General features: G+C 27.5%; 1 protein-coding gene across 3 annotated transcripts in view; it reads right to left on the bottom strand.

Annotated features, from left to right (window-relative positions):
• The window catches only part of Brat (tripartite motif-containing protein brain tumor), a 136,830-nt gene that overhangs the window by 80,357 nt on the left and 36,583 nt on the right, over positions 1-19,890 (bottom strand). Inside the window, exon 1 of one of the 3 annotated variants that reach the window (XM_074253264.1) lies at positions 2,101-2,816. The exons of 1 other annotated variant lie outside the window; for it this stretch is intronic. The gene's annotated coding sequence lies outside the window, so the exon portion shown is untranslated. Of the gene's footprint in view, positions 1-2,100; positions 2,817-19,890 lie in introns of those variants that run through there. One more of the 3 variants, XM_074253262.1, reaches the window with a different exon arrangement.

The raw sequence follows: 19,890 nt of genomic DNA, 5'->3' as shown, positions 1-19,890 counted from the left end.
ATTTTTTCCGATTCCGAATAAATTCTCAACTTCTCAATATTTTACGGTATAAACAATGGGATAATGACAGACACTAATTATAGCCAGTACTTGACTATTTTTATTTCTAAACAATAACAGAAAATGGAGTATGAAAGTATGCGCGTTAAAATTTAAAGAATTTCTTACATACATTTTAAAAATATTTTATCAACATAAAAAAAAAATTATTTAATTTAATTTTTTTATTTTAGAAAAAAATTGACAGATGAGTGCAAAATAATTAAAAAATTCACTGATAACATTCAAATAATATTGAACTTAGTTGACATTTTATCAAATTTAAAAATATTTTTTTTTTCAACAAGAAAATTATTTTAAAAAAATAGAAAATCTGTCGGTTTCTTTGGTAAAAAAAAATCTAACATTTTTTATTCTTATTTGGTATTATTGATTTGAAATTTTAATTTAAATACGAATTTTCTACTTCAATTCACTATTTTTGTTTCAAAATTCTTAAAATTAAAAAATGTCTGCCACAATTTTTATAAATTTAATAACAAAATTCACCGATTCTGTTTAGATTTACGTCGAGTTTTATAAAATTATTTTCTTATAATTTTTCACGTTATTTTTGCAATTCTATACATCAATAAAAATAATCATAGAATTATAAAAAAAATTCATTCCGGAGCCTACAGACTTTAAATTTTAAAACTTCTTTCAACTTGAATTTATTTTCAGGACAGTTAAAAGATGTAAATATTTTCAAAAATTTAACAATATGTCAAATTATTGTAAAAAAATTAATGTATGTCACAAAAAAAATTAACTTCTAATTTTAGCGTTTTAAAAAATAAGCATAAATGTGATACTGAAATTAGCAGACATTTAACAACTGTTGAAGTTTTTACAACAAATCAATTTTATTACAAAAAAAAATATTTTTTAAATTTCTACTTGTGGAAATTTTTTGCTCTTTTTTTTTTTTATTAACATTTTTTACAAAAATCTAAGAAATTGTGATATGTCTGCTTAATTCAGTATTATGCAGAAATAAATAGTTTTTCAAATAGAATTATAAAAAGTTTCAAATTTTCACTGTGACATAAAAGTTAGCAGTCACTTGACCCATTTTTAATTTTTTTTAACAACCAAATTTGTTCCAAAAAATTATTTAAAAAAAATTGGATTTTTAATTTTATAATTAAATTTTTTCATGTCAATTTTTTTTTCTAATTCTTTTGTCATGATTTATTTGTTAAAAAAATTATAAAAATGATAAAATAACTGTTAAATTAATTTTCCTATCTTCATAAAATGAGAGAAACTTATTTTTTAATTTTTGAAGTATGCATATTTATATTTTCAATTTATTGAAATGAAAATTAAGTTAGCCGACGTATAAAAATTTTTAGAATTTTTTTTACTGAAAAAATTAAAAAAAAATTTCACACGTAAAAAACTTTAAACACTATAAGTACATTTTTTTAAAAATATTTTTTAATTATAATTTAATAGATGAAAAATAATCAAAAAATTCAAAACGTCGGTTAACTTTAGTGTCATTTTATACTAAAGTTAGACGACATTTTTAATTTTTTAATTTTTTTCATTGATTAAAGTACAGCTAAAAAATATTTTCAAAAAATTGCACTTATAGTTTTCCAAGTTTTTTACAAGTGAAATTTTTTTAATTTTTTTTTGTAATAATTTTTTCAATAAAAAAAAAGTTCTAAAAATTTTAAGATGTCGGCTAACTTTATTTTCATAACTTCAAAAACTGCAAGTGAAATTTTTTAAAAATATTTTTTTGTTTTAATTTAATATTAAAAGAAAAAAATCAAAAAATTTAGAACGTCGGCAAACTTTAATAACAACTATAAATATTAATTTTTGCTAAATTTACGCACTATAAAAAAACATGTGTAAATTTTTAAAAATCACCGACGCGTAGTTTCTAGAATAATCATCAATAACAGTGTCTATTAAAAATAAAACGAAATGCCTACACTTCGCCTAATGACCAAAAAAATGAAATCCGGAGCACGTGGTTGTTAAAATAAAAAAGGTAACCTTGAATTTAAAGTAAAAATAAAATAAATGAATGAATGGACTCACCGTATATACGAGAATAATCCGTAGTCTTAGTAAAATAGCTCCTTCAAACTCTCGCTTCGTGGCACATCACAAAGAAACCCTTATAAATTTATTTAGCAGATTTCAAATAATAAAATCAAACAAAAAATAAAACAATTCACTCCTGGGAGCTTTTAAAATAAAATAATAATAATAATAATAATAATTAAACAGCCACAAACACTAAATAAATCACAAACATTTAAAAACGTAACCCCTTAATTGAAATAATAAAATCTCCAGTTGTTGGTAATATTAAATATCAAATATCAAATATTAATAATAAATAATAAATTATTAATAAATAAACTCCGTTTTATTTAAAATAAACCTTTTTGATTAATTAATAAGTTGTTATTATTATTAACGGTCAGCTAGTGAGTTAAGTTTTAACCGAAAACTTCGTCGAGGCAACTGTCGTGTTCACCCAGCGTTCGTCTGACTGAAACTGTGGCTGGTCTGTCGGCTGTTAGGAGTTTAGGTTATGCTCGCCGGCACTCTAGCGCGGCTTGTCGAGGATCTGCGCGCGTCGCACCAATCCAGCACTAAACCGTGGCTTCACTCAGCACCGAGCACGTTTCAATAAAATTATTGTATTAAAAATCCTAAACCTCGTCCAATTCAATATTTATTGATGACAAAATTTTGCCGCTTCAAAGTTTATTTTTATTAATTACTTTAAAATAAAAACAACTAGTAATTAATAATTTATAACAACAGGAATGATTTTTCAATAAATAAATAATAATATTAATATTTTTAAATATTAAAACGTCACTATTAACTTGAACGAACAAAAATCACTGATTAATTTAATTACACACGCGTATAATTATTTTTTTATCTAAATTCAATTAACAAGTGCATTAAATATTTAACTACAAATATAAAAAGTCGATATTGTTAAATATTTAAAAAATTTTTAATTAATCTTTCAATTTTTAATTTTTAATTTTTTTACCATTTTATTAAATAAATAAAAAATAAAGCGCGTTGGTGTTCCTTTGTGCGTTATTGGTGAAACGCTACTACGTGACTGACCGCTTCCTCGGTTGAACTCGCCGCCGTTGGTTGCTGGTTGCTGGCGAATATGCGGACAAGCACGAGAAGACACGAGAGTAAGAGCGAACGGAGCGACGAGCTTGCTTGTATGTAATATTATATATATATATATATATATATATATATATATATATATATATATATATATATATATATATATATATATATATATATATATATATATAAATATATATATGTAGAGAAAAGTACAAGAGGGCGAATGGACGCGGGAGTTCGAGGACGGTTCGCCGATCTGAAACTGCCCACGCGAGTAGTCACTCCTCTCTATTTAGATCCACTCTCTCTTTCTTTTATTCTCTTTCTCCTCTTGTCTTATTTTCACTGTTCACTCCGTAAGCTGTAAGCGCACCAGCTTCTTGCTCCTCGTGATTCAAAACGAAGGAGGTTCCTTTGTTCCTCGATTAAAATCCAACGCAAAAAGTAAAAATCTCAACAAAATACCTTTGTTTTTTTTTTTCCTAAATTTCAATTAAAATAAAAAATCCACATACGTCACTCTTTAAATTTAATTTTTATATATTTTTTTTTAAAGTTGGGCGGGAATTTTTTTAGTCCTTGTATTCTCGCAGCGTGTCATCTAACTACTGACATTTGTCTCTCTCAGACCATATCTTTCTTGTGTCTAACGCCCTCAACGTCACAATTATGAGAACGCTCGCGCGATCTGTTGGTAACTAAAGTGTGTGCGCGTTACGGCGTCCCGACGGCGGCGTCTAACCCCTCGCTCGTTCTATCTACCGCGGTCTCGCTCCCTCTTTTGGTTGGGGGTGAACCTCGTCATCCTTCCTATTGCATCCCTACGAGCGATCGTCGCGCCGCCGTACTTTCCTCGAGCTGCGAAAAGAACATAGAGAGTTCCACCACCACCACCACCACCACTACTGCCACCATCACCATCACCGACGTAGACAGCAGCATCTGTAACGTCGGTGTATAGGTATAATAAAAGGTATAAGGTATAAAGTAGAAGGGAGGAGAGGATAAAACGACCACGAGCATGAATTCACCCTCTTCTGTATATAATATTCCACACTGATGGCAACTGGCTTTATACTGCAACAGTCACGACTCCCTTTATTCATTTACGTCTGTGTCTGGTACACACTGACAGACACTGGAGTGTGGAGTAGACATCGACCGATACCAGTATACAGTATGCACCACTATGAGTGCAAGGGAGATGGAAAAAACCAGACCAAAATCTAACCTGGACCTAATATAACCCGATCTATCTTTCCATCCCCCACTCACACTGTTTTCCTTAACTTCTTATTCTTCTTCTCATACTTCTTAAAGTTCTTCTGCAGTGTGGTTCCTTTTTATACTTTTTGCTCATTCTACCCTTGGCTAATTTTATCCCAACCCACAATCCTCATCCTCGATCCTCGACCCTCCATTCTCTATCCTCTGGATCATGCACTCTTGGGCTCGTTAAAAAATAGGATTAATGATGCTTCTTATCTTTTACTCTCACCAATCTCCTCTTTCTTAATACGTAAACTTTGCGATCATCAGTTAGTATTAAATATTATTTTTTAGCCCGGGTAATTCTATTGCTGTAAAACTTTTCGTCAGTTCATTCATTGTTTTTTCAACAAAACTATATTCATAGGTAATTTACATTTGGAGCAGGGGAATACAAAGTAAATTAAAATAATTATTATTGTTATTTTTTTTTTTTTTTAAATTAATATAATAGATCATTTTGAACTTGAAATTCAGAATAGGTTGATAGTACGACAGGAATAAATTATAGTAGTTCTCTCTCACTTAAACTTGGTAATATATTTGATTTCTCTCTTGACAATTGGCAAGAGACAAAGCCAGTAGCCCTTGTGTGTCGGACATACGACCCGAGGGACAAACCTGCTAGATAGTAGACGAATATAGCTAACTGAAAGAATCACCACAGAATTATATGGTACATTGGTGAACAATATTTTACGCGTATCATAAAATAAAATACCGTACTCTCAATTATAGTTTACCATCAACGTTGTATGGAAACCAGATTTTCTCTTTCATTTTATTATAAAACTGTCATTGTCCTCCTCCTTCCAGCCTACGAGTCTTTCGTCTTCCTCCGAGTCGCTGATATTATCGTCGTGATCGTTAGCGAATATCTTCAGGCAATATCAATTTCGCCTTATGTCATGTCGTCATGTGACTTTCTTAAACATATACATACTTACGTGTATATATTTACTCAACTAATTTATGAGAACAGGTGGCAGGAAAAAACATACATAACATACTCTAACTTTAACCGAGGTCAGTTACATTTTTTCTTATCCTTGCACATAAGACATCTGATGCTCTAGCTCCGTTAATTTTGCAAAAAGTTATAAACTGTTTATGGCTTATTTAGTTGATTTACATTTTCTATTGAACTTTTACAAAAAATTAGGATTTATTTTGGAGTAATGTAAAACTAATTTTTTAAAAAATATTTTTTTCAAAACAGGCAAGTAATTAAACATTGAATAGTTTTTCAATGTTTTTTTGTTTTAGTATCCCGAAGAAAGATTAAATAAATATTTTTTTTTTCACTACATTTTTGGCAAATTTTTCTGGATTGTTAAGGAGAACAGTCACTGTAAAGATTGAAAAAATAGATCATTTTCAGGAATTTTTAATAAGAAAATTTTTTTTATTGAAATTTCAGTGGCTATCTCCCTCAATCAATTTTTGAAATAATTTTTTTTAAACTTCTAAAAAGTATTAGAGTCAAAAAAAAAAATTTAATTATTTCAGAAGTCTCTTATGGGATTAATTATTTAAATTATATTTTCACCTCATTTTTATTGTTTCCTAATGGGCAAACATTAAAAAAATTTAATGTATTTTATCTCAACATATGACAATAAATTATATAACATTTAAATTCACTTTTTTAGTATAAATAGCGACGTGATATATTTAAATTATCTTTCATTAAAAGTTACAATTACCTCGAAAGAATTAAATATGCAAACGAAAAAATAATGAAATCTTTTGTATAATAAACTTTGATGACCTGCTGAAATTTAAAAATATATTTTTCTGAAGAAACTATTGAATGTTAATCTCATATGAAGCTGGTACGTAGCAAAATGGATAAAGGGAGGAATTTATAATATAAATGTCCTCGAAGGGACAAGCGTATTATTTATTAACAATAGCTAAGATAATGTATAGTAAATATCGGTGTATCGTGTGGATTGTGTGGCTGGTGGATCGGGTTTTTACTGAAAAATTTAGTGAATGGAAGTAAAAGGTCAGTGGGATTTTTGAGTTGGTATCTGGTTCGATTGTTGGCTATGGCTGTGGCAATATAATACTAGCCAGACTCAGACTGTTGAGCTAACTATGAGAGCGTGAGTATGAGTAGGATCCGGCGATCCGGAGAAGGCGGTTCTTTGCCAAATAAAAGGAAACCAAGAGTAAGAGTAAGAGTAAGAGTAAGTAGGTGGATCTCGTCGCAGTGGGAGTGATGTGTGCGGGTGCATCCGTGTGTGAGTGCGGCGAGTGTAAGTGAAAAGAAGAATGTCGAGTGAGACGAGGAATCTCAGGACCAAGTACCAGAGAAAGATAAATTTATTATAAAGGAAACTCGCGCAGAACAAGTATCCGCATGAACATACTTCTATTTATTTTTTAAATCATCTTTTTTTTTTTTTTTTTTTTTTTTTTTTTTTTTTTTTTCCCATTATATTCCTTTTTCTTACACTGACCTTCGTATACTACACTCCAACAATAAGTCTACATTCTCAATATCGATGCGAAATAAATCGGCTTTAAAGTATGCATGAGACCCTTTACTTTACAATGAATTTTATTTATTCGTATTTTATATTGCATTTATCTACTGAATACTCTATTCCGAGTTTTATTAGATGCCATCTTTAAAGGAAATTGCTCATCGACCGGCAAATTATTTTTGTTTTTTAATGAAAATATATACGCTATGAATAACTCAACTGCGTATGATTATCTAAAATTGAAAAAAATTAATGGTTTAAAATCCCTCCCTACTGACCCTCGTTAAATATTATTGAATAAAAAATAACAATATTTGATTCGAAGAACTTGATGGTCTAATTCATGAATTTATTTATTAATTTCATTTCATTTTGTGTCTCGTACTTTAATACATACAATTAATTATTTCTCAAAAAACATGACGATATAGAAAAATTTCTTAATTCAATATAAAAATATTTTGCGACTTAATCTTCTAAATTTTATTTGTTCCCTGTTAAAACAGTTAATGATAATTTCACTGATAGAAAATTAACTTAATTTTAAACGAGGGACATCAAATTGAAAATTTTTAAAACTTGATAAAATTTATTTAATTTAAAAATTTTTCTGGTTGATTGAAGATTTGTTTCTCAATTGAAATTTTTTTGTATGATTTCATTTTTATTTAAGAAATTTTTTTTCAATGTACAATTTTGATTTGAATAAAAATAATTCAATAAAAAGCGTGTAGTTTTGATTTCATGCTAATTTAACAAAGTATCTGTCAACGTTTTATATGAATCAAAGTAAAATTTTTAAATCTTTTATCATTGTCCTTTTCATTAAAAATAATTAATTTGTTTAATTACATCTCACGACAATCCATTTTTTTTTTTCATTCGCTACAATTATTTCTTTCTTTTTTAATAGATCTCGGAGGTTTTTAAATGAATCACTTTTATACAATTTATCTACAGCGAACTGTAAAAAGTGTTTTTATTATTCTATAATTAAAAAAAAAAAAAAAATAATTTATTTTTATAAGAACAAAAAAACCGTTTAGATAGGCGAAGAAATAAAGCTTCTCTTCTCAATTGTTTAGCCTTACACACAGTAAAAAATTTTGTGTCATTGCGTCAAAAAATTTTGTGTTAAACAATTAACACTTTTATGTGTAAATTTAACAATTATTGTGTTAAATTAACACGAAAAAATGTTAAATTAAAATACCCAAAATTTCACCCAAAATTTTTTGACACATTGACGCAAAATTTTTGACTGTATATTTTGAAAACAAGAAAATTAAAAAAAAAATTGACTAATTGACTTAATTTTCTTTAATCGTCTATTATCTCATTAAAATTAATCGTATTAGAAATTAATATATATTTTGTTTTCTTTGAATAATAAAAATAGAAATATTGAATCAAGTTTTACATATTATATTTAAATATTAATAATCAAATAAATTTTATATTATCTTATTTTATGAATTAAATAAAATATTAATCCACATTATTTAAAATCCATCAACAGTTAAACTTTTTTTAAAAAAATCCCAGAGAATTATATTTTATTGAAATAAATTTCAATTCTGAATATCGAGTGGTTACAATATACATAATGTTGGGGATTAAATTCAAAGAGACGTAACATACTTTAAGAATTATGTATATATCTGTTATGAAAATACTGTCATGTGGATTTAATGCATACATTACTCATGTGACGTACTATTTATACATAAAATAGCTTATTTGAAAGGATTTATTTCTTATTGATCAATATGTGCATTGTGGATAGGGGTACACAAGCCATCTTTCATTACAGCCTTAAGTAAACATTTACAGCAATATTACATCCATAATATACTATGTATGTACATGAGTATATGCTCATATTTTGAAATTAATGAGACCTCTCTAGTGTCATTTAATCAAACATTGTATTATATTGCGAAAGATGTCTCTGTCTCTGTCTCTGTAGTGTAAGTCCTTACAAATGATTTAGTTGGATTTAGAAAAAATTAATAAACCACATTGAAACAGATTTTAATCGGATAATAACGTGATTTCCCTCGGTGGCTCGCAGTTCTCAGAACAATTCATTCTGTACACGATTTTTCACAACTCCATGACTTTGTACAATTGACTGTACAGTTAAAAAAAAAATTATATGCGTACATATACATGTATACATAATAACTCTTAATCCCCGTTGACTGTCTGGTGCATAAAATGACTGAGGTCCTTTGAGAGCATCAACGGCTTCTCTATTCAATTAAAACGTCCTCACAATTTATAACTTCTTCATTTTATTTTAATTTCTTTAATCTGCAAAAAACTAAAGTCTTTTAGATAAAAATAAAAATTATCCTGGTGTATTTTATTAAAAATATAAAAATAAAAATAAAATTTAATTAATCTTTTTTTATTTTTAATCCTATCACTACATTCATGCATATGAAGCATGTAAATATATGAATAAGTATAAGTATATTAATAATAAAAAATAACTTTAAAGTCTCAGTGAAAAAGTTTCAGAGAATTGAGTTTTAAAAAAGTATTATTTTTTTGGTTTTCTTAAAAAACTCACTCTTTTCGCGAAATTAAATATTCACACCCGTGTATGGAATTAAACATTGAGAAAGCTAAAAACGCTGAAGTTGAAGTCAGAAAGCATGTACGTAGTTTTGGCTGTGTGGATGGATACATAAATGTGTAATGGTTGTACCCAAGTATGTGTGTATGTGAAATTAAAGAATAAAGTGAAATGAGAGCGACATGAAAACGGCAATAGATGTAGGTACCTACGTATAAGCTCCAAGTGAACTGCGGTTTCAGCACAACTCTATGTTATATACCAGTACTTTTAAAACTTTTATACGTCTATATCTGTTATACTCTATAATACTGCACTAGAGCGAAAAATAAAGAAAAACTAAGACGAAAACTTAGACTGAAAATAAAACTATCAGACTACTTCGATAATTTTACTGGCAGACAAAAAATATAAATATTTTTAATTCAAAATCCCATTTTGATGTTCATATGTTTCTCGTTTGTTACATATTTTTATTATTATTAATTTTGTTTTCAAGGATCATTACATATATGCAAATCAATTGGTTAGAATAAAGCAATATTATTTAAATTGGTAGATCATATTAAATTTTTGGCGTAGTTGAGGTCTTTAAAACTAAACTGTTTAATTATTTAATGGAGCAAGTGACTTAAAATAAATTACTTATTGTCACTCTCGGTATTATTATAAATAACATTGTAGCTATTTTTGACTGTATAACAACAGGTATCTTATTAACCCATTTACCCTAGTTAAATCATATAAAAAATTAAATTTAAATTATATTATAATTAATCATAAGTATTTTTATTGTTATCTTCATTATATTCTAATTCTTATATTATTGTATCTACTATTGCAGAAATTATTTTGTGTATCTTGCCATTTGGCAACAGCTTTGGCATTATTAAGTAAATAAATAAATAATTATTAAGATAGATTGCTTAGAAAAAATTAAATAAAATTATTCAACGAGATAAACAATTCATAGTCTTGATTATTTATTATTATCATGCACAACGATATCACGCTTACCACATAATTTTTTCATATTTTTAAATTTTATTTCTGTTGTGGCATCATGCTGGAAATGATAGTCAAGTAAGAAAGTGGTAAAAGCAAGAAGTATCTACTCGCTAAATACCATAAAAGCTTCATACTATATTTTACTATTCTTCTTTAATCTTTCGCCAGTCATAATTAAAAAGCTCGTGCTTGTTGGGTTGGTATAGTTTACAAATAATTTTCTTAATTCAATGTATCTTCCAAATAAAGAGTTTTAGGTTATCATATACAGAAAAAAAAATTAATTTGAACCAAGAGAAAAATTCCTAAACCAATAAAATAATTTTAAAGAGGTTCATTGTCTTGGACCAAGATGAAAAATTCTTGAATCAAGTAAAACTTATTTAAACTAATAAAAATTTCTTAGCTTAAGAATTTTTCTACTCAAATCAAGAAGATGAAATTCTTCAAAATTATTTACTTGATTCAAGTACATTTTTTTTTTCTGTGTAGCATCATCAAATTTTTTATAATTAGTCAGTACAAACAATTATAAATATTTTGTACATACTTGAATCATTTTATTAGTCGACAAAAATAAATATAGTTTCTATCCACACAATAAAAAATTTTGCTTCATTGCGTCAAAAAATTTTGTGTTAAAAATTTTCGTGTTAAATATTTACCACTTTTACGTGTAAATTTAACATTTATTGTGTTAAATGAACACAAAAAAGCGTTAAATATTAAACATAAAAATTTTTAACACAAAATTTTTTGACACATTGACGCAAAATTTTTTACTGTGCAAAATCCCATTTCGATGTTCATCAATTTCTGACTATTTTTATTGATAGATTAAAAAAAAATTAATTTGAAAGAATTATCTAGACATATTAAACTTTCCATAGAACAAAGTCAATTTTTTTTATTATTTCAATGAATGTTAAGTTAGTAACTTAAAAAAAAAAAAAATAAATAAAATAAAATAAAATTTTTAGCGATGTTCATAACAGGACCAGTCTAAAATTAACCAAAAAATTTCCATTTTTGTCACTGACTATTCGTTAAACTAGTGTAAAGTAAATATTAGTTTTCTGGAATGGACAAAATTACTTTGACAGGCCTAAGCTACTCCGAGTTAATCCGTTTGACTGTAAATTATTCTGGATTTGAGGGATTTTTTTTTGTTACTACTCAGTGCGATACAACAGTTATACTCAAAGTAGACGGCTTATTTTAGCAAGTTTAAACCAAAATAAACTTGACACATTTTCTAAAGAAATTTAAATACTTTTGATCTTGGACTTAGTTTTGACTAAAGTAACGGTTTGGCTAGCTTACTTGGTATAATAGCTACATTACTTAGAAGAGAAGCAAAGTGAATCGATGATCGTCGATTTGACCGAAGTTTAGATGACTAAGTGATCACTAAGGCCGTAGTGTTACTAAAGTTTCTCGAAATAATAATTTGTTGGAAAAGTCGAGATCTAATCAAAAAACTGCTGGCTAATCAAAACTTTTTGAAGAAAATGTATGGAATAAAAGCGAGTTTTAGTTTTAACTTGATAAGTCATAAAAGAAAATCGATAATAAAAGGATTTTTTGCCTAATTTCGATAAAAAATTAACTAGTTAATTAGTTTGTAGGATTCTATGCTTAATTAAAATAATAGCTTGAAGTAAAAGCTTGTGAAATTGGAGTTTGTTTCTGAAATTACCGAAGATATAAATTCGATCAAATATTCCGAACAGTTATAAAAATAAATCAGCTGAATCCTTATCAAATTTGTTTGAGGAGAATATTGAAATGATAAATTAAAGTTGATTTTATCGGCTTCAATGTCGCTTCTGCGGAAACAAGCTTTACTTGATAAAAATAATATTCAATAAAATGAAGTTATGAAGGAAGATATTTTCACTATTTTAAATATTTAAATGGCCATTATTTGCATACTGGTCGACCGATTTTATTAACTTTTATCTATCAAAAAATAATAATAGATTATATTACAATTGAAATAAAAGTATCTATAGCAATAATATTCATTGGAAAAAATTTTTAAATGGTTTAGATATCTCTAAAATAAAACAACCGAAATATCATATTTCGTGTAAATTTTCTGAGTCAACAAATGAATGAATATCTGGTTTAAAATAATATTACTGAACAAAAATGATAGTATAAATAAATAAATAATTGAAAAAAAATAACATTCAAAATAATTTTTAAAAAGCATTTGTAGTATGTACATCGTGAAAATTTTTCATGGTTAAAAATTAAAAAGTTTGAAAAATCTAACAGTGCACGCGGAAAAAACAAGATGACACTAGATATCATCCCAGATTATACTCAGTGATATCTGTGGTGAAAAAAATTTAGATTATACTGGGTGATATCTGGATTATACTAATTGTAATCTGGATTATACTAGCTACTATCTGAAATTTTTTTTCACTCAGTATAATCTGGAATGATATCCACTGTCATCTTGTTCTTTCCGTGCACGCCTCATAATAGTAATTTCTTTTTTGAATAAGAAAAAAAAAATTGATTTTTAAGAAAAAGAAAATAATTAAGGAATTCTTTACAGATTAATTTCTGATTTTTTTTTTAATATTGGCGCACATTTTTCGTGCCATATGCGCTATAGTTAAAAAAAAATCTTGCAACATGATGGCTTGATCTCATTTTAACTGGATTAAGTGGACGTCACAGTTTTCACGTGAGAAAAATGAAAAAAGTTATTTTGTTTTTGTATAGGTGTACCATAGTCAAATTTAATAAAAAAATCATTTAAAAAAAAAACTACGTATATTAGACTATTGATTTATAAAATGCGATACCAATTAGTGGAATTCTGAAACTAATAAAAAAAAAAAAAAAAAAAAAAAACCCGGTCTTAATACGTTAATATTTTTGGAAGTGACCGTGACTACATAAAAAATTAGAGCACAGACATACGGACGTCCACACAGAAAAAAAAATTTGCTTGAATCAAGTAAATAATTTTGAAGAATTTCATCTTCTTGGTTTGAGCTGAAAAATTCTTAAACTAAGAAATTCCACTTGGTTTAAGTACATTTTATTTGATTTAACAATTTTTTGTTTTGATTCAAGACAATGAAGTTCATCAAAATTATTTTCTTGGTTCAAGAATTTTACTCTTGATTCAAGTTCATTTTTTTTTAATGCACGTCAAATTTTTTTCAAGTCGCAAATAGCAACATAAATGATCTTTTAGAAAATATTAGATGGATTAATTAGCGTGTAATCTCATGTTACTGCATAAGTGCAATATGGTTGTGATAGAGGCATTCGAAGACCATGAAATTTCTTGATCTTGCCGTGTCGAGAGTAAAGCACTACCGCTTCACGTTATGAAGTTTGCAAAAATAAATGCTTTGACATTTAACTGCTATTTAACTTCAAGTCACTTATCTCAGTTTGAATAAATTTATCATTAAAATCTTCGTTAAAGAAACATTAATAAATTGAAAAATTTAGTGCATTAATTTGTAAATTACTATTTTTCTTATGGTGCAAGTTTTTTAATTAAACTTACTTTTCAAATTAAAAAGCAAGTTGGTCAAAAAAACTGACCTTTAAATCAATCAGTCGTAATGAATCGTTAGTTTTCAAAAACTAACTTTCTCATTCTAGCTTCGAGGTGACATTTCACACATAAATTTCCCTAAAGTAGCCTTAAAAAAATTTTGTATACTGAACAGGTAGTACATATATTTGCAGAAAATATACAAAAGGTCTCGGTTTTTAGCCTTTTAAATCAGTATAAATTTACTTGGCACATGTTTGTATAGGTGTCTTGTAGGTTTTTGTATTTGTGTCTCAGTGTAGCGTTCGTCATGCTATCAAGCTATAATATACCTACATACACTACATGATACTGTATGTACATATAATATAAATACAGAGAGAAAAGTTTTTCCGTTGAAGGATGCGAGGATGTTGCGGAAGTGGTGGTTTAAGTCTCTTCTCTTTGTCCTTTATCTTCTATCCTCATCCTTGTCCTGCAACTCTTTTTATTACATATTTAATATGTTTTTTCTCTCTTATATCCACAGAGCACACCCACAGTTTCCCAGCGCATCATCGTCATTCACTGTCAGTTATTTCCGGGCAAAAGCAACCGGACAAGACCTCGGGCCATCGAAAACACATATACCATCCTCATCCGCCATCCGAGAGATCCGAGCAGGAGTTTCTTCAATTTTACATCTTCAATGTGAATATAAGGTTTCCTTTTTGATAAAAATCATAATCATAGTTATTCGAGCCAAGCAGAATGTTTATCATATATTTATTATTTATTTTTGACTTGAGATGGAGCTCAGAGTCTCGAAAAGAGGAAAGAAAATAAATAAGGTTAAATAAATTTTTTATTGTCAAAACATTTCCCATGAGAATACAAAAGTGTTTGCGGCAATCCACTAAAACTCGACTGATGTTAATTTTTACTGTGAACCAGTAGAGGTTAAGAAGCCCCGAAGGCTAACGACCGACGAGTAATTCAAGAAAAAGGGGTTAAGTGAACAAGAGAGAAGGATTGAGACGACCAAGACCAAGACCAAGACCGTTGAGAGTTTAGCTCACTAGAGGGAAAAAAACGCACCCTAGCACCCTAAGAACAAGTCGGGAACAAAAAATTCATGTCGTTCTATTCCCCGCTATGTACCTTCTACTATATGCCAGTGGCTCTATGTAGAGTCAGGACCAACAATAATAATGAAGAAAAAAAAAAAAAGAATTTTATTTTCTCTTTTGTCGATCCTCAGGTATTACCTCATGGTGGTCTTTCTCACCCTGCTAATGAAGTCGACTTTAAAAGTAATCCAGATATTTTTTCCTCCTTTTAATTCCCTCAACTCGAGACCCTTTGATTTCAAAGATTAACTTAACCGTTTGATTCAACTTTTCCGGATAAAATAAAACCCTTGTTTTTCTTTTGTCCAAAAATAAAAAGTTCAAAGAGTTTGTTTATTTAATTTTATAAAAAATAAATATAAATATGTAGCTTGACAACAAAGTTATACAAATATAACAATTGTTTACAGTATGTAGATGAACGTTTTATATTTATATTTCTTTTTATTTGGTTAAGGAAATATTGAGATAAAATTTGATAAATATTATTTTTGGAGCATTTACTTTGCAGATATTATTTGAACGGTCGCTATGTACGTATGAGCGAGCGTTTAGACAATTTCTTGGATCTCATGGATCCAGAGATTTTGTAATAAAAAAAGTATACTCTGTTCGGTGTGCTACTATTCCCTACGATCGTATAATATGTAGTATGTAGTATGATATATGTGGATAATATAATATGTTATGTGTGTTGTGAGTTTAAAAGCCGTAGCCGGTTGCTTTCTGGTGGTGGGACTTATAAAAAAATAAAGAAACGGATTTTGAATAGACTTGTATAGAAACTCAGTCATTCGACTGGGTATTTAGCGTCTTTGAAATATTTCAAATGAACATAATATCCTTTAAACTTTATTATATAGATTTATTTTATTGTGGAGTATATGATATATATGTTGAATTACTTTTACACTGAAAATAAAAATTGTTTGATTTGAAAATTTTACTGTTTCAAAATATTTTGTTCAATTCATAAAGTTTATTCGTGAATTAAGGGATTATTACTCTTGGATGAGCAGAAAATTCTTCGTCAATTTTTTACAATAGAGTTTTATTTTGTATTTTAAAAAAATGATTTTGTTTTATTAATCGAAATTTTTTACACCGTTAAATTTCCTTTGATTATTTTAAGGACTGCGATTTTTGGACTACATAATAAAAATAAAAATCTTCCAAAAAAAATTTGTTTAGTTTCATCAAATTAATGTTTTTATCAACGTATTGCCTTGAAAAAAAATAAGAGTTGGAGTTTCTTTTTATTTTATAAAAAATTTTGTGGAATAATGAATTTTGTTTAATTTTTTTTGTGGACGTGTATTTGAAATTTAGTTGTTTTTTTTTTTTTTTTTAAATTTGATTGACTTATGTTCCGCATATAAATATGATATACTCTTTTCTTTGCGAGTTTCTATTACACTAAATAAATTGAGAAATTTTTCCAAAATGCAATTTCAATAAATTAAAATCGAACAAAATTTTTAGAATTTTTCGTAATATTTTTTTTAATCTCAAAATAAATTTTTATTTTTTGTCAAATTAATTTATTTTACACCTATCCATATTAAGTTTAAGTAAGAAAATTCTTAAACTAAGTTCTTGAATTAAGTTTATTTATTTTTAATCAGCAAAATTTTTCTATTACTCCTATCTCATATGTAAAGAAAATAAATCACGCGGAGTAAAAAAAAATTTTTTTGTAGATTTTCGAGTTCAATATTGACGATGTTAACTTAACTGCAATCCATATAGTCAATAAAATCGAACTTAATTAAATTACGATAATTTAATTCAAATCGTTAAAGCTTTGCATCAGTTAAAATAGACTCGAGTAAAATTTACTCGACTCTCGCGCAAAACATAAAATAAAATGTTGGAAAAAAAGTTTTAGAGACGAAAAAGTGACGATTCGATTTCCGATAATTAGCGTCAGAGTGAACGATTTCCCGAGTTAAAATTTTTTTATTTTACAATTTAGTTGTGTCTAGCGTGGCAATGTTGAGAGTGAGGACGAGAATCGCAGTCCATATCCACTTGGTCGGGCATTCAGGCTGCCACTAAATAAAACAGAGCTGAGTTGAGGGAATGAGGGCTTTCGAAAAAAGTGCGAGAGAGAGTTTCAAAGAAAAAAGAAATAACGATAAAAATAATAACAATAAAAATAAGTGAAAGAGAGAAGAAATTAGAAGGGAATAAAAAAAGACAAGTTCAATAGGTCCGACATGGTTCTCGAGTGTCCAAAAGCCTGTGAGTGCATTTTCAGTTGATCGTTTTTTTAGTTGTATATGTTGTGCACGCCAAGCAAGTTTCTCGTCTCTCTGCTTCACAGAATACTCTGCCAGTAGTGTGTTTCATCCCCTACCCTCTGACCTGATCCTAAAGCCTTGAAAAAGTCCCTTACATTACACTTTTAGGCTTCAAACTCTATATACTTTATATTATATATCTACCAGTCTACCTTACTCTGCCATGTGGACTGTTAACTATACGTATAGGTATAGCTCTCCTTATGAATGACAGCAACTTATAACTTTTAACGACGAGTTCTAAAACTACTTCAGACGGCTCGCTCTTACTCAGTAATGACCTAATGATATTTTTTCGGGGTTTCAACATTAAAAAATTCAATAATAAATCATAAGTTTTGTTACGTCTGCAATAACTTTTTTTATTTAACTATTTTCTATTAAACTTTTAAGCGAAATTCATTTTTCCTTCAATTATAATAAATAATAATTCTTCAAAAATTTTAGGATTAAAAATTATCTAGGTTTTTATTAATAAAGACTTTTATTTTTTTGTCCACAATTTTAAATTAAAGCAAAATTAATAATATGGAGTATATTAAAGTGAAAAATTAAAAACAACTAAATTCTAGACTCAATAATATTTGAAATATAATTTTATAACTAGATTAGAAAAAAAAAATAATGGTTTATTTAGTTTAATATTATTGGATTTTTTTTTTTGGAAAAAATTTTTGTATGCCATTTTTTAAAATTTGTAGAAAAATTTTCTAAAATGATGTAAAGAATTTTTTGTTTATTTGTAATTTTAAAACTGCCTGAGATGTTTCTTTAGAATATGAATCAAGACTATTAATTGGTTGATTTATTAATTGTAATAGATAACAATCGAATTTTGATATACGTAATGTATTGTTTGTAGAAAATTAGTAAAATTCTCATCTGAATAAATTATTACTAGCACCTTAATTTTGCTTAATTAAATAATGAATTTTGTTAAATTACACTGTACTTTTTAACTATTGACGTTTTTAAAGATATAAGCTCGTCCCGATATTACGCTCATTAAGAGCTGTCATTTGAGTACCCACATGCATTTTGATATATTTTTCATATATTCATATCTATAAAATGTACAAAATGTATGAAAAATTGATGTGGGTACTTAAATGAAAGATTTCGATGAGTGTAACATCGAGAGGAGCTTATATCTTTAAAAATGTCAACAATTCACAAGATACAATGTCATTTCTTAAATACTGACGTTCTTAAAGATATAAGCTCATCTCGATATTACACTCATCAAGAGCTTTCATTTGAGTACCCGCATGGCATTTTTTATATATTTTATATATATGGTATTTGTGAAATATAAAAATATACAAAATATATGAAAAATTGATGTGGGTACTTAAATGAAAGGTCTTGATGAGTGTAACATCTGGATGAGCTTATATTTTTAAAACTGTCAATAGTTCACCAGATACAAGGTTATTTTTTAATTACGTATCTAGAGATAGAGCATTTTCGAATGCAATCTAAATACTTATCATCATAAATTAACTATCGGTGAGAATGATATGAAACCTTGAAAAGACACAAATTCAAATCAAGAATTTTGCAATTACATTAAATTTAGCAATAAAAACCCATTTTATCACACAAATACACTGGCCACAAAATTTTGCTTATTCTCTTAATAATATAGATCATCGTGCATGATACAAAAAAATTAATAAATGAAAAAAAAAATATTTAAATATTACTTGTAAAACAAATAACTTTTCAAATGATGAATTAAAACATAATTATAAAATAACATTATCCACAAAGCAGATAATTTAAGAGAGAGCAAAAGTTCCGCAGTTTTTATCAATATAAATTATCCTATCATAAACAACAGAAAATGTAAGAAGTATAAGCACTCATGCATTACGTATAAATGATATTATTTATACCTTGATAAGTCGAGAAAAGTTCAATGTGTGGTAAAATAAATTGTAAGTAATTTGTACTTTTCAAAAACCTTAAACATTTATTTCAAGTATCCTACAGTATATCTATTAAGTAGTCGAGTTCTGAGCTCAGGAAATGTTATTCTAAAAAAAACATCTTGTCACTTAATTCTGTTAATTTTTTATAGAAGGGAAAAAAAGTTTTTTTTTCTTTTTTTTTCTTTTAGATAATTAGTGTTAATTAATGCTCGAGTCAATATGTAATAAGCTACATCAAACTAACATCAACCTAATAAAAACTAATAAGCTATGTATTATCGTAATTATAATTATTAAATTATATGAGTTTATTTATTAAATAGTATGTGAAGTTAAATATATACCATAATATTAGCCGAGTAAGTAAAGCTAACCAGTGTAAAATGAGTAACCGGATGAAACTCGATGAGCCATACTACGGAGACTAACTACTGACTAGTTTGTTGCATAACCCGAGTTTTCGCCATACGCTAAAT

The sequence above is a fragment of the Cotesia typhae genome, unplaced genomic scaffold (assembly GCF_013202065.1).
Source record: "Cotesia typhae breed Kobodo isofemale line unplaced genomic scaffold, CoteBio_Ctyphae scaffold_13, whole genome shotgun sequence".
Taxonomy (NCBI): domain Eukaryota; kingdom Metazoa; phylum Arthropoda; class Insecta; order Hymenoptera; family Braconidae; genus Cotesia; species Cotesia typhae.
This window is presented reverse-complemented; position numbering and strand designations above follow the sequence as displayed.